The following is a 16,568-nucleotide window of genomic DNA, read 5'->3' as shown; positions in this document are numbered from 1 at the left end:
CGGTGAATGGTGCTGGGCGAAGCTGGTGGTGCGGCAGTGTGCAGTGAGTGAAGAGAGTGTGCTGGGCAGAGTTCACAGCGCAGGGAAAAAGTGAAGGAGGAAAGGGGAAAGTGACCTAAAAAAGGTCACGTGCGCCCCAAATTGAGTGTGCTCGATCACACTCCACAGTGCAATTGATCGCACTCGTGCCGAGTGTGTGCATGTAAGTGCTGCGCTCGAGCCTACATGGGTTAAGCTTGGGCGTAGGTGTGCACTTGGCAGGACTGCGCTCGAGTGCAAAACTAGGTGCACTCGATCGCACTAGCAGAACTAACTATATGTGTGCGGTGAGTATGCACTCGAGAGCACCGTTTGCAAGAACATAATTTTTTTTTTTTAATCTAAAAATCTAAGTAAAGAAAAACAGACAACAAAAAAATAAATAAAACACTAAAATTACTATGGACAATAAAGAAGAACTAAAAATAAAAATTGACACAATTGAAAAGAAAACAGAAGTTAAAAAGGATGGAGACTTTTACCGCACTCAGTGGCCTCAGTACCATTGGTCTGAATAGACACGCTTGAGCTCCTGGACTGCTCAAACGCTTTTGATAGTAGCTTCAGTGCTACTGTTTTGGGGAGATATACTTGAATTCCACCAAATGTGGCTCAAGCGCTCTTGGTAATGCTGCATATTGGACAAACTGGAGTGCCACATCTTCATCTCTTGGTACCAATTTCATTCGAGGTATGGCTTTACTTTGTGTCCATTCACCTTGAATGTTTGATTTTTCTCTAGACTATGAACCTCAAAAGCTCTATGAGGGAACACTTTCGTGACAACACAAGGCCCAAACCATCTAGACTTAAGTTTACCAGGGAAAAGTCTTAACCTCGACTTATAGGTCAACACTTTCTGTCCCATATGAAACTCCTTCACACGAGCCTTGGTTCTTTCTTTGTAGAACTTGGTATTCTCATTTGCTTCATGCCTCAACTCCTCAAGTTCATTCAGCTGCAGCTTCCTCTTAGCACTTGGATGCGGTGGAAAGGCCTCTAGAGGATACCCAACTTTAATGATGTCATCTGTAACAGCTTCACAATCTGGCGGAAAGTCCTGCCTTGTGAAACTGTGAGTGCGGGTGGCCTCCAAGGGATCAATATCTTGGACCTGAGAAACTTTCTCAACATCACCTTGGATCATACAGACATTAAAACATTCTAAATCATCTTGAGATAATTTCAATGCATCAAATATTTTGAATTTTATCTTCTCACCATTTACCTTCTACTCATAGTACCCTTTTTCACACAAATTTTAGTACTAGCAATTCTCATAAAGGGTCTTCCTAAGATAATAGGTAAAGGTGATGACATAGGAGATTCTTCCATATCCAATACAATGAAATCAGCAGGTAAAATAAATTTACCTACCTTTACCAAGACATCCTCTAGTATACCTCTTGGTATTTTGATGCTTCTGTCTGCCAATTATAAGGTGATTGAAGTTGGTTGAAGCTCCCCCAAACCTAGCATCTCATACACATTGTATGGCATCAAATTTACACCCACTCCTAGATCCAGCAATGCACGCTCAAAAGGATGGTCACCAATAGTGCAAAGAATAGTAAAACTACCAGGATCTTTAAGCTTTGGTGGTAATTTCCTTAACAACATAGCACTTACCTCTTCTGTTAAACCCACTATTTCATGTTCCTGAAACTTCCTTTTATAAGTGCAAAAATCCTTTAAAAATTTAGCATATGAAGGAATTTGTTTAATTGCATGTAATAAAGGAATATTAATCTCTTTCCTCAAAATCTCAAAAATATCAAGGAGTTTCTTTTCTTTCTTTGATTAACTAACCTCTGAGGGAAGGGTGGTGCATTCACCTTCTCCATTTCACTTACCTTGAATGTTTTGGCTTCAGCTAGAAGGTCTTGTGCTGTCTCTTCAGTTCCTATGATCTTGCCATTTCTAAGAGTTGTTACAGCTTTTAGTTGTTGGTGACCCTCTGGATTGGATATTGTTTGGGCTGGAAATCCACCTTGCTTTCTTTCACTCAGCTCCCTAGCTATTTGCCCCATTTGTGCTTCCAGTTTTAAGATAGCTTGACTGGTCTGTGCATTGACTTGTCTTTGATCAGTCGTGAATTGTCTTTGTTCAGTCATAAACTGTTGTTGCGAAGCCATCATTTGTTGTTGCGAAGTCGCCGATTGGAATACAATACTTTCCAGGTCATTCTTCTTTGACTCCTGAACTGGTTGGACTACTTGTTGGGATTTCCTCTGCTGCCTTGAGGGTTTAGAACATTCTGATTGTTACTCCATGAGAAATTGGGGTGCTTGCGCCACCCTGGATTATAAGTTTTGGAGTACAGATTACTCTTGGGAGGATAATTGTTCTGTCCCACATAATTTGCTTACTCTTGATCTGTAAATGAACACATAGGACAAGTCTCAGTGGTGTGATCAGAATGGGAACATATGGCACATACCTGAATTTGTGCAGTTTGCTGAATGGGTATGGGAGAGATGTTCTGAGTAGTCATGGCTTTTACAAGCATATCTAATCTCTCAATCATGGCAGCCGTCTGATTTTGAATTCTAGCATTTATGTTGACTTCATACATTCCCTTGCTCTTTATTCCTTGTCTCCCTCTGGATGAGAATTGTTGGGAGTGCTCATTCAATGTCTTGAAGAGCTATATGGCTTCCTCACTGCTCTTTTCCATCAGCACACCTCTACAAGCTGAATCAACAATACCCTTGTTAATGTCATTTAAACCTTCATAAAATGCTTGTACTTGATCATCTTGAGATAGATTGTGATGTGAACACATGAGAAGCAGCTCATTGAAGTGTCCCCATGCTTCGAAGAAAAGGTCTCCATCCCTTTGTTGAAATGATTGAATCTCCCTTCTAAGCTGCCTTGTCTTTTAAGCTGGGAAAAACTTCTTTAGGAACTTAGTGGCCAACTCTTCCTAAGTATGAATGGAATCTGCAGGCAAGGAATTATACCACAACTTAGCATTATCTTTCAACGAGAAAGGAAAGAGGACTAGCCTAATTCGCTCTGGAGTTAGGCCCTGGATGTGCTGAAGCTTGTAGAGATCAAAGAACTCCCTAAGGTGCAAGTGTGGATCCTCAATAGCTGTGCCCTTGAAGTGAGTCAAGGCATTGAATATTTGCAGGGATATATAGTAATTGCCTTCCGCCTCTGGTTGATAGGCGATGCATGATGGCTGGTTGAGGTTTTGCGGGATGAAAGACTGTTTCATGGGTCTTCACGCTGGCGGTGGGTTCTTTAGAAGATCTTCCATTGTTTCTTTAACTTCTTCTTCTTCTTCTGTGTCGGAGTTTTCTCTAGGCATTTGTCGAATGGTCTGCTCAATCTCTAGATTGATTGGAAGGATGGTTGAATTTTTGGCAGTGCTGCTGTCCGGATTCTCCCTAGACCTGCCATCGATCTCTACTTGGTGTGTGCTCGATCGTAGTAATTTGGTGATGCTGTCTGCACGCTCCCTGAAAGTGTGCTCAATCGCTACGGGTGTGTGGTGTACAAATTTAATTGTACTCGCAAGTGCACGAGTCGTGTGCAATATAGCGTGTGTGCAAGTGCGAGGTCGATCCACAGGGATTTGTGTTGTGTAAACCAATTTCTATTTAAACCAACTCTATTTTAACCTAGTTCCGAATTTTGTGATTTTTGTCGTGCAAAATAAAACATAAACTAAAGAAAATAATGAAATAAAATGGTAAAGAACACTAAGGTTTTAGAATTCACTTCGCCAAATCTTAACTCTATATTCTCGTATTTGTTCCTACAATCGAAAAACTATATTCGATGTTTTACAAATATCAAGTTTAAATCATTCAATGAATCCACCCATTTTTACAAATCACAACAAATATCCGATTCGAAATTAAATCATCCTATGTATCCGTTTGGTTAACGAATCACAACGAATATCCGATTTCAATCGAATGATTTGATGTATCCGAAGGATGAAACACATCAAATATCCAACTCCAACACATAATAGTTCATCACATTCAATTAAAAGATATAAATCAAGCAATTGAATGAAAATCTACAACATCCTTATTCGAAGTCAAAATTGTATAAACAAAATACGAGAATACATGAGTTTGTCAATGACGAAGCTTCATCTTCAACCTTAGTTGAAAGATTTAGCCTCTCATGATAACAAAAATAATCACCAATTGAATTGTCATCATCGAAAGAATAAAACTTACAATGGAAAACAAAGCAAAAGCTTCCCCACGGCAATACGTCGTAATTTAGCTTAAAACGGCCTCCTCCAATTGTGAGGCTTAGAGGTCTATTTATATGGCTTAGGAGAGCCCTAGAAGCCCTAGTAATCCTAGGAATTTCGGAGATTTAAGTCCAAGCCCAATTAGGATAAAGAAAACCTAAGCCCAAATCGGAATAGGATTCGCCCAAAATTGCGGTCCTATCTTGCGGTGTGATTTTGGCCTTGCGACGCTCCGAATTGGGAAAATACTATTTCACAATAAATTGTAGTAGTTTAAGTTAGCTTTCCAATGCCGCTTGAATCACCTCAATCGGATATCTGAGATGAAAGTTATGGTCAAAATACCGAGACGTATTCAGAATCCAATTTTGCATCCAATCCGATTTGACTTCAAATTGAGAAATTCCGAATTAATCCTTTCCTTTATTTGATTTAAACTTTAACCATGATTGGTTAAGCTTAACCATATCCTCTAGGTCTTCCCAATTTGCCCCTTTAAGCTTGGAATTTTTCCAGAAATGCTTTCTTTTCTTCCAAAAGCCTATAAAACAAAGAAAATACAAAAAGGCAGTAAAATATCCTAATTAACCAAAACCAAAGGATTAAAACATGCAAGTTAAGGGCTGAAAATATAAATATTTTAGCACTTATCACACCCCCAAACTTACATATTGCTAGTCCCTTAGCAATACAAAACTAAAAACAAGAATGGAAAAATAGAAAACAAAAGATAAATTCATCTTTCGTGGGATATACGATTGCATTTAGCGCATGCAACAAGCCTTTTAAACCCCTAGGTATCCCTAGAGGACGAGTGAAGTCTCGTGAGGGTTTAACAGGAATGATACCCACAAACATTTATGCACTATGTTATTTCATAAACAAGGACTTCCACACAAACACATGGTTTTTAACATCATGAGTAGGTTTATCATAATGAACACCACAATCACATCATCAAGATAAGCACAAATCATTCAACTCAAAGATGGAAATTTGAGACAACACATGTTCCAATAAGTGCAATGTGAGACTAACATAAAATCCGGAGGCTTCAATTTATTCTCAAACTTGGGTGTACTTTAGATGTGATAGGAATTTGCTCAGATGAAACAACCAAGGCTTAATTTTTATTTTTTTTTTATTTTTTTTATTTTTTTTTTATTTTTTTTGTATAGGCTGTGCAATGCTTAGCTTCCTTAAGCTTTCTAATTGACCCATGTAACGAGTGTTGGGCCAGAGACTCCCAAACCAAATGGTTTTAGGGCACTAGATATAGAAACATCCCTAAGGGCTTAATTACTCAAGTCAACTAGGCTACGAAGCCAAACTAGCCATACAACCAACCAAGTTAGGTTTCTCATCTTTTTACACGAACACTCAATGCTTTGTGAGGCATGAGGTCCGGTTACTCAATGAGAAGCTCAAACTGATTTGATTTTTTTTTTTTTTTTTTCAAGCCATGGTTTCATCACACTTCATCCTACCTATCTCAAAATATACCCTAATCAAGTCAAATCTTATACCTCACCGATTCTGTGCTAGTGTGCTCGTGGTGATAAACTCGAACATGTGAAATCTCTCTAATCCAACAATGAGTCAAAAGACTCAGATTCCTACTGACATGCTGTGTTCAAAATGCTAAACAGAACAATGACATGCAAACCACAGAATAGGTGTTATCCTTGCTTAATCAATAACATAGCAAATTTTTTTTATTTTCTATTTTTTTTATTTTATATATATATATATATATTTTAACAAAACAACACGAATAATCAAGGAAAAAGACAGAGAAATGTCTACCCCACCCCCAAACTAAAATGACACATTGTCCCCAATGGGTCCAGAGATACAATACCAGGTGCGCGGCGCAAGTTGGGTGTAACGTAGGAGAATGCTCCCCCAAACTTGAATGGCAGACACTTGCCCTGAAAAACACAACAGAAACAAACAAACAAGATAAAATGGTAAGGGAGAGAATGAGGGTTGCCTCCCACAAGCGCTAAGTTCTAAGTCTTCAGCCAGACTCTCCACAAAAGACGACAATCACTCAGAATAACTCGGATCCTCCAACAATGTCGTCTCAATCTCCTTACTCCTCAACTCTAAGAATGGTTTTAATCTCTGTCCATTTACCTTGAAGGTGTTACCATTCTGAGGATCCTCAATCTCGATGGCCTCATGAGGAAAAACTGTCCGAATGATAAATGTGCCTGTCCACCGAGATTTCAACTTGCCTGGAAAAAGATGCAGCCGTGAATTGTAAAGAAGGACTTTCTCACCAGGCTCAAAAGATCGTCTCAAAATGCTCTGGTCATGAGCCTTCTTCATCTGTGCCTTGTACAACCGTGCAAACTCATAAGCATCATTCCTCAGCTCCTCTAATTCATTGAGTTGGAGCTTCCTTTGTGAGCCAGCCTTCAAAAGATTGAAGTTTAGCTGCTTGATGGCCCAATATGCTCTATGTTCCAACTCCACGGGAAGATTGCATGCCTTCCCGTACACAAGCCGATAGGGTGACATCCCAATCGGGGTCTTGAAAGCTGTCCTATATGCCCACAGTGCGTCACTCAATCGCATAGACCAATCTTTTCGATTGGGGTTTACCGTCTTTTCCAAAATATGCTTGATCTCGCGATTGGAAACTTCAACCTGTCCACTCGTCTGTGGGTGATACGGGGTGCAACCTTATGTGTGATGAAATACTTCTTCATCAACTGCTCAAAAATCCGATTGCAAAAATGCTTACCTCCATCACTTATAATTGCTCGAGGCGTACCAAAACGAGCAAAGATAGTGTCTCTCAAAAACTGGACCACAACTCTGTGGTCATTGGTCTTGCATGCAACCGCCTCCACCCATTTGGACACATAGTCCACAGCAACCAAGATGTACAGATAGCCAAAGGAGTTCGGGAAAGGTCCCATGAAATCGATGCCCCATACGTCAAAAATCTCAACAATCAAAATGGGATTGAGGGGCATCATATTCCTTCTAGAGATACTCCCTAGCTTCTGACAACGCTCACAAGATATACAATAAGCGTGGGCGTCTCTGAAAAGGGTAGGCCAATAGAATCCACATTGCAAAATCTTGGCAGCGGTCTTCTTAGCACTGAAATGGCCTCCACAAGCATGATCATGACAAAAGGAGATGACATTGGATTGGTCATGCTCAGGTATACACCTCCTAATGATCTGATCGGGACAATACTTGAACAGGTAAGGATCGTCCCAGAAAAAATGTTTCACCACGGACAAAAATTTGGACCTATCTTGTCGCCCCCACTGCTGAGGCAGTTGGCCGGTGACAAGATAGTTCACTATGTCAGCAAATCATGGTGTGGGCTCATGAGCAATGTGCATCAATTGCTCATCAGGGAAAGTCTCCGAAATTGGGCTGGCGTCCTCAGTGTAATCCACAGTCAATCTAGACAAATGATCCGCCACCACATTTTCGGAACCCTTCTTGTCCCGAATTTCTATGTCAAAATCCTGAAGTAGCAAAATCCATCGGATCAGACGAGATTTAGCAACTTTTTTGGAAAAAAGATACTTCAATGCTGCGTGATCCGAAAAGATGATGACTTTAGATCCTAGCAAATAGGATCTGAACTTGTCTAGCGCAAAAACGACTGCCAACAACTCCTTCTCCGTGGTGGAGTAGTTGAGTTGTGCATCGTTCAGAGTCCTGCTCGCATAGTAAATGACATGGGGGAGTCTATCAATACGCTGCCCCAAAACAGCTCCAACGGCATAATCCGATGCGTCACACATGATCTTAAAAGGTACACCCCAATTGGGTGGCTGAATAATGGGTGTGGACGTCAGAATGCTCTTAAGGTCCCCAAATGCTCTCTGGCAATCCTCATCAAATACAAATGGGGCATCCTTCACCAACAACTTGCACAAAGGCCTGGCAATCTTGCTAAAGTCTTGGATAAACCGCCTGTAGAATCCTGCATGGCCCAGAAAAGAGCGAACCTCCTTCACTGTACGTGGGGGTGGAAGGTTGGAAATCAAATCCACCTTCGCTTTATCAACCTCAATCCCCCTCTGAGATATGACGTGCCCCAATACAATACCTTGCTTGACCATAAAATGGCACTTCTCCCAATTGAGCACCAGGTTCTTCTCCTTGCACCGTACTAATACCAAAGTCAGGCGGTGCAAACACTCATCAAAGGATGAACCAAAGACAGAGAAATCGTCCATGAAAATCTCTAAGAAACGCTCTACCATGTCAGAAAAAATACTAATCATGCACCGCTGAAAAGTAGCGGGTGCGTTGCATAACCCAAAGGGCATGCGACGGTAGGCGAAAGTCCCAAAAGGACAGGTAAATGTCTTCTTCTCCTGATCTTCGGGGTCCACAGGGACCTGGTTATATCCAGAATAACCATCCAAGAAGCAATAGTATGCGTGCCCAGCCAAACGTTCCACCATCTGATCAATGAATGGGAGTGGAAAATGATCCTTCCTTGTGGCGGCATTTAGCTTGCGGTAGTCTATGCAAACTCTCCATCCGGACTGAATACGAGTTGGGACCAACTCATCATCCTTGTTCTTTACTACCGTCAATCCAGCCCGCTTTGGCACAACATGAATTGGGCTTACCCACTTGCTATCCGAGATTGGATAAATGATCCCTGCATCCAACAACTTAATCACTTCAGCCCTCACAACCTCTTGCATAGTTGGGTTTAACCTTCTCTGTGGCTCCCTCGATGGCTTGGCATTCTCCTCTAAATGTATCTTGTGCATCACCACTGAGGGACTGATCCGCTTGATATCCTCAATGGTCCAACCGATAGCTTCCTTGTGCTGTCTTAACACCTCTAGCAATTTTTTCTCTTGAGCATCAACCAAATCCGAAGCTATAATCACAGGCAAAGAATCTGCTGGACCTAGGAACTTATACTTAAGGTTATCCGGTAGAGGCTTAAGTTCCATCTTTGGGGGATCAAGTGTTGTTGTCTCCTCCGTCTCACTGCTCACCAGAGGAGCAGTCTCCAAAATTGCATCTGCTTGCTCAAGCAACTTGTCCGAATCTAAATCCTGTCCGAACTGAGCAAAGCATGCCTCCAAGGGGTCTTCTATGCTTGATTCATTCACTGTCTCTTCCATAATCTCCTCTATCAAGCATACATTTCTCACTTCATCATACTCCAATGGTTGTTTACTGATATCAAAGATATTCAGCTCCACTGTCATATTTCCGAAGGAAATCTTCATCACCCCTGTCCTACAATTAATCAGGGCGTTAGCCGTAGCTAAGAATGGTCGCCCTAGAATCACCGGTATTTGAATGCCAACATTCTTGACCGGCTCTGTGTCTAGCACAATGAAGTCCATGGGGAAGTAAAACTTATCCACCTTGATCAAAACATCCTCAATGATTCCCCGTGGTATCTTAACTGACCTATCAGCCAATTGAAGTGTCATGGACGTGGGCTTCAGTTCCCCTAACCCTAATTGTAGGTAAACTGAATAGGGTAGGAGATTCACGCTCGCCCCAAGATCTAAAAGAGCCTTCTCAATTTGACTGACTCCTATCGTGCAAGAGATGGTAGGACACCCAGGGTCCTTATACTTAATGGGCAACTTGCACTGAAGGATGGAGCTAACTTGCTCGGTCAGAAATGCTTTCTTTGGGACATTTGTTCTTCTCTTAACTATGATCAAATCCTTCAAGAACTTCGCATAAGAAGACACTTGTTGGATGGCGTCCAAAAATGGAATATTGATTTGGACTTGCTTGAACACTTCTAGAATGTCCTCAAACTTCCCTCCTTTCTTGGGGGCTTGCAACCTTTCAGGGTAAGGTGCTTTCGGCATAAATGACCTAGGAGGGTCCTCAATAATGGGTGTGGCTGTAGATGGCTCGGCATCTCTCTTCTCTTTGTTGCCACTCTTTTCCTTTTCTTGCCCTGCAGGGTCTTCTTCTTTCTCAGCCACCTGATTGTCCACTTGTCTTCCTGACCTCAGAGTGACAATTGCTTGCACATGTTCTTGTCCGTGTGCAGGATTTGAGGAATTCCCAACCATATATTGACCTTTTGGGTTGGGCACGGGCTGACTGGGCAATTTCCCTTTTTCTCTCTCACCCAAGTGATTGGCTATCTGTCCAATCTGACTCTCCATCTTCGCAATTGCTTGGGTGTTAACCATGGTGGCATTCTTTACTTCATCTATTGCTTGGGTATTTGCCATGGTAGAGTTTTTGAGCTCTTGTATGGTCTGGCTATTCGATTGTATGAATGCCTTCATCGTTTCCTCCAGCGATGATTGTGACGAAGATGCAGGATGTTGCACTGGTTGAGTTGAACGACCATGATTCTGTGAGGGAAATCCTTGATTCATTGGTTGGCTCTGCTTCCATGAGAAATTAGGGTGGTTCCGCCACCCTGGATTGTATGTCTCTGAGTATGGTCCGCTTGCTTGCTTCCTAAAGTCATTAAAGGCGTTCACTTGTTCCACGGCGCACTCGGCAAAAGCCGGTGAAAATGGACAATTCTGTGCTAAGTGCATAGGATTAGCACAGATTGAACAGCCATCAACATTGAAAGTGTTGGCGGCATTTACGGATTGACCCACTGCAAGGGCTTCAACCTTCTTGGTCAAAGCATCTATCTTTATCCTCAAATCAGTGTCCTCCTTAACCTCATAGATGCCACCTTTCTTGGGAATACGGGCAGATTTATCCCAACAACTCGAAAAATCCCACTACTGTGAGCTGTCGAACAACTTGTCTAATGCCTTATATGCTGCATCCCCTGTCAAACTTAAGAATGCTCCCCCATTCATTGACTCAATCATACTACGGTTGGATTGGGTCAATCCTTGGTAGAAAAATTGAACGAGTCTCCACTTCTCATATCCATGTGGGGGGCATCTTATCAACAACTCCTTAAACCTTTCCCAACACTCTGAAAATTTCTCATCCTCCTCTTGAGTGAGGGAGCTTATTTCCTTTCTGCATTCATTGACCTTTGACATTGGGAAATACTTGTTATAGAACTTGCTTAACAAGCTTTCCCAAGATGTAATGGATCCGGGCGTGTTGGAGTCCAACCATGCCCTAGCTTTGTCTTGTAGAGAGAAAGGAAATAGTCTGAGATGAACAGACTCTTCGGAGAAATTTTGAAATTTGAAAGTGGCGCATATGTCCTTGAATTTCTTTACATGACTATAAGGATTTTCAAGTTCTAGACCATGGAACGATGGTAGGAGTTGGATGACATGAGGTTTCAAATCAAAATGAGTAGCATTGGTTGGTGGCAACACTATACACGAATGGGATGTAGTGAAGTCCACAGGTGCGAACAACTCCCTAATTGACGTAGTGAAGTCCACATTCCAAGCTCTAGCTTGCTCGGGATTTCCAGTTCTAGCATCCTCATGCTCAACCCTAGGTTCCTCTATGTTATCTTGTTGGTCTCCCATTTCACCTCTATCCTCACTCTCAACAGGTGCTCTCCGAGTTCTCCTAAGAGTTCTATCAATGTCGGGATCTAAAGGTGTCAAATCTAAGTTTAGGGATCTCCGACCAAGCATACACCAATCTCGAGTGTTCAAATAAACTGATTAAACAACAATGAATAATCACAGAAAGAACACAAACAACCAAACAAAAAAATAGAACTAACTATTCAACAACAATATACAAAAGAAATTTCAAAACAACAACAAAAAAATTGTGCTTAGCTGCTTCTGGTGATGCACTCGATCGCAGATGTGCGTTCGCTGTGCGCTCGTGCGTACTTGCAGAATGGATCAGGCGCAGGCACGCAGGCTGCTCACCGAAAAGGCTCGAGTGCGCTCGATCGCAGATGGAGTGCGATCGATCGTACTGACAGAAACTAAAATTCTCTGAAACTGCAGCAAGAAAAACAGAAACAACAAACCCCTTTTTCTTTTTCTTTTTTCTGTTTTTTTTTTTTTTTAGATCAGAATGGCAGAAACAACAACAAATACAAATACAATAAAATAAAATTGCAAAAATAAAACAACTAGTAGAAAAATAAAACCAATTCAAATAAAAATCAATTTCACAAACAAACAAATCCCCGGCAACGGCGCCAAAATTTGGTGTACAAATTTAATTGTACTCGCAAGTGCACGAGTCGTGTGCAATATAGCGTGTGTGCAAGTGCGAGGTCGATCCACAGGGATTTGTGTTGTGTAAACCAATTTCTATTTAAACCAACTCTATTTTAACCTAGTTCCGAATTTTGTGATTTTTGTCGTGCAAAATAAAACATAAACTAAAGAAAATAATGAAATAAAATGGTAAAGAACACTAAGGTTTTAGAATTCACTTTGCCAAATCTTAACTCTATATTCTCGTATTTGTTCCTACAATCGAAAAACTATATTCGATGTTTTACAAATATCAAGTTTAAATCATTCAATGAATCCACCCATTTTTACAAATCACAACAAATATCCGATTCGAAATTAAATCATCCTATGTATCCGTTTGGTTAACGAATCACAACGAATATCCGATTTCAATCGAATGATTTGATGTATCCGAAGGATGAAACACATCAAATATCCAACTCCAACACATAATAGTTCATCACATTCAATTAAAAGATATAAATCAAGCAATTGAATGAAAATCTACAACATCCTTATTCGAAGTCAAAATTGTATAAACAAAATACGAGAATACATGAGTTTGTCAATGACGAAGCTTCATCTTCAACCTTAGTTGAAAGATTTAGCCTCTCATGATAACAAAAATAATCACCAATTGAATTGTCATCATCGAAAGAATAAAACTTACAATGGAAAACAAAGCAAAAGCTTCCCCACGGCAATACGTCGTAATTTAGCTTAAAACGGCCTCTTCCAATTGTGAGGCTTAGAGGTCTATTTATATGGCTTAGGAGAGCCCTAGAAGCCCTAGTAATCCTAGGAATTTCAGAGATTTAAGTCCAAGCCTAATTAGGATAAAGAAAACCTAAGCCCAAATCGGAATAGGATTCGCCCAGAATTGCGGTCCTATCTTGCGGCGTGATTTTGGCCTTGTGGCTCTCCGAATTGGGAAAATTCTATTTCACAATGAATTGTAGTAGTTTGAGTTATCTTTCCAATGCCGCTTGAATCACCTCAATCGGATATCTGAGATGAAAGTTATGGTCAAAATACCGAGACGTATTCAGAATCCAATTTTGCATCCAATCCGATTTGACTTCAAATTGAGAAATTCCGAATTAATCCTTTCCTTTATTTGATTTAAACTTTAACCATGATTGGTTAAGCTTAACCATATCCTCTAGGTCTTCCCAATTTGCCCCTTTAAGCTTGGAATTTTTCCAGAAATGCTTTCTTTTCTTCCAAAAGCCTATAAAACAAAGAAAATACAAAAATGCAGTAAAATGTCCTAATTAACCAAAACCAAAGGATTAAAACATGCAAGTTAAGGGCTGAAAATATAAATATTTTAGCACTTATCAGTGTGCGCTCGATCGCAGGAACTGAACGTAGAACACCACAGACCTAAACCAGAACAGAAAACAGAAAAGATGATAATTTTTTGGAATTTTTTTTCTTTTTAATAAAAACAGAAACAAATAGAATTGATATTAAAAATTAAAAATAACAAAACTAAAGGAAAATAATTCTAAACAAAATTTGACGCAATCCCCGGCAATAGCGCCAAAAACTTGTTGTGCAAATATCCACATAAATTAATAAGTGAATAAATGTACATTTTAACTTGCAAGTGCACAAGATCAAAACAATAGTATAGGGTGCAAGTACGAGATCATTCCCACGATGATTGACGTAAATTAAGTTTAAAATTAATTTCGTAATTAAAACAAAACAGAGATTGATTTTTGAGTTTATAAAGATAAAGGTAGGGCTTTGATATCCACCACTAATCATGCTCAATAACATAACAATATGCCAATGCTCTAATCATATTATGAATATTTAAAGTTTGCCAACTTTAGGGTATGGGAGTGTACTTAAAGTTTGCCAATGCTCTAATCATATTACGAATACTTAAAGTTTGCCAACTTTAGGGTATGAGAGTCTACTCCTTAAACTATTGATTTTCCTAAGGAACGAATTAGGCAGTGGTGTCTACTCTAATTCTTTTCTTTCTTAAAGGATTTAGCATGGGTGTATACTAAGTTGTTCTTTAAGAAAACATAAATCTGTGAAAATCGACAAACACATGGAACCTAGGGCATGGGTGTCTACTCTCGGTTTTCATATTGATTAACCCAAGAACCCGTGAGGAGATTCTTTTGTTACTCTATTAAGCCCAGGACTCAATCATCTAAATTGACTTAAATAACTAATCCATACCACATGCATATAATGGCCAATCACACAAATATGAGGAATTTGATAAAACATGAATTAATCAAGTTAAGTATAACAATATGATTATCACAAAGGCGCCAATATTGATATATTAAAGAAATATAATTAGGGCTTCAATCTAGTCCTACTAAGGAGTTTAGTTACACATGAATTTGACGTTAAATATCTTCATAAAATAAACTAGAAAGGAAAAGAATAAACCCGAAAACTTGAGCTTGAAAAGCCTCCAATTCTTCTCCTTGAAATTGTGTGTCTATTCTAGAGGCTTAAGGGTCTATTTATAGGCCTTAGGAACACTCTAAAAACCCTAAAAATTGTAGGTTTTGAGTCCTAGTTCGCCTAGGACTTTGAAAACCCTAATTGGGGTGGAAAAAGGCACTTTCCGAAATAGAGCAGCTGCTGCCTTGTTCTTTACGCACGGGTACGCTCGAGCATGGCCCCTATGCGCTCGATCGTGGCCCGTGTGCGCTCGATTGCAGGTCTGTGATCGATCATCTATGTGATGCACTTGAGCGCATTGCACTCAAGTTTCTTCTTCTGCGCGCAAGTGCATGCCTTGCGCTCACTCATTGGCTTTGGGCGCTCGATTGCTGTTCTAGTACGATCGATCGCACTGTCAGAACCTCTAACTTTTCCCAATTTTGTCTTTTATGCTCAAACTTTCTAGAAGTGCTTCATTTTCTTCCAAAAACCTATAAAACAAAGAAAATACAAAAAACAAAAAAAAAAGGAAATAAAATTGCACAAACTAACAAAAATAAGGAAATAACAAATATAAACTAAGGGACTAAAATACATATATTTTAGCACTTATCAAACCCCTCACACCTAATTATTCCTCCTCGCTCATGAGTGCAGATATAGAGAGAAGAAACCTCTTATTCAAAACAAAAAACACAAACAAACAATTAGTAAGCAGAAACAGTGGCCGGGGAGGAGATGAATGGCACAACACGATGGAAGGTAGACGGACGCATAGCGGAGAGGCCGAAGTTGCTGATCTGGTCAGAGAACACCTACAAACATAAAGAAAAAAAATTAGAAGGGGAGGGGGAGGGTAGGAGCAAGGAGTAGAAGGGGAATGGGATTTGGAATTAATTTTCTTGGCCCAAGTTTTATAAAATAAAACAACCAAAAAATAAATACATAACTAATGCTTCTGTGACTAGGCGCAGCCATTCCCTAATGGATGGTCACTATAGAACGGATATCATTAGTGGTGTGGGCCACCCAAGGTCGGACTCGGTCATGCCACTAATGGGATGGACAGTAGCGTACAATATTTGGGGTATCGGTGTTGTATTATAGGTCCCTCGGGACAGCGTCAACCCTGTTGAGAAGAGATATTATCTCGGGTAGACCATACGGTTGAACTATTATTGTTACTTATGATTATAAACATATATTATATCTATATCACATCCATGATAAATTGTCATCTCATAATGTTGAATGTGCTTTATAAACAACTGAGTTCACTATTTAATGACGGGTACGTCATGTGCATTTATACTCACTAAGTCATCAGACTTACCCTTGTGTTATTTTTCTTTTTTCTCCATATGTACAATTATACTGTTATAGATAGTTTAGCAGAGATAGGTACCGCAAAGCTTCTGGTTATTGTGGAGGATTCGACTCGGGAGATGCTTGAGGACTTATTGCAAACTTAGACGGGTACTCATGGTAACTAATACGTTTGAGTTATGCCGTAGACTTAGGAGCCTTGATGTATGCTTGCATATTAAGGTATAGCATGAATCCCTTGTAAAGATGACTTGTGTAGTGTGATTTTAGCTACTTTGATGTTCCTTGATAAATGCTCTGGTTATAATGATTAATGTTTATAGAATCTTTTTGTTTCTGCTGTTTAGTATCTTTTGTTTTTAAGGGTTAGAGGTCCATGAGTCTTGTTCCATGAGGGATAAGGCTGGGAGATGAACTGTGAAATTAATTAC

The 16,568-nt window shown here is 40.0% G+C and overlaps 1 pseudogene; it reads right to left on the bottom strand.

Moving 5' to 3' along the window:
- Positions 1-721: 721 nt before the first annotated feature.
- Positions 722-10,407, bottom strand: LOC148587563 (uncharacterized; annotated as a pseudogene).
- Positions 10,408-16,568: the final 6,161 nt, after the last annotated feature.

The sequence above is a fragment of the Corylus avellana genome, chromosome 2 (genome assembly GCF_965113065.1).
Source record: "Corylus avellana chromosome 2, dhCorAvel1.hap1.2, whole genome shotgun sequence".
Classification (NCBI taxonomy): Eukaryota; Viridiplantae; Streptophyta; class Magnoliopsida; order Fagales; family Betulaceae; genus Corylus; species Corylus avellana.
This window is presented reverse-complemented; position numbering and strand designations above follow the sequence as displayed.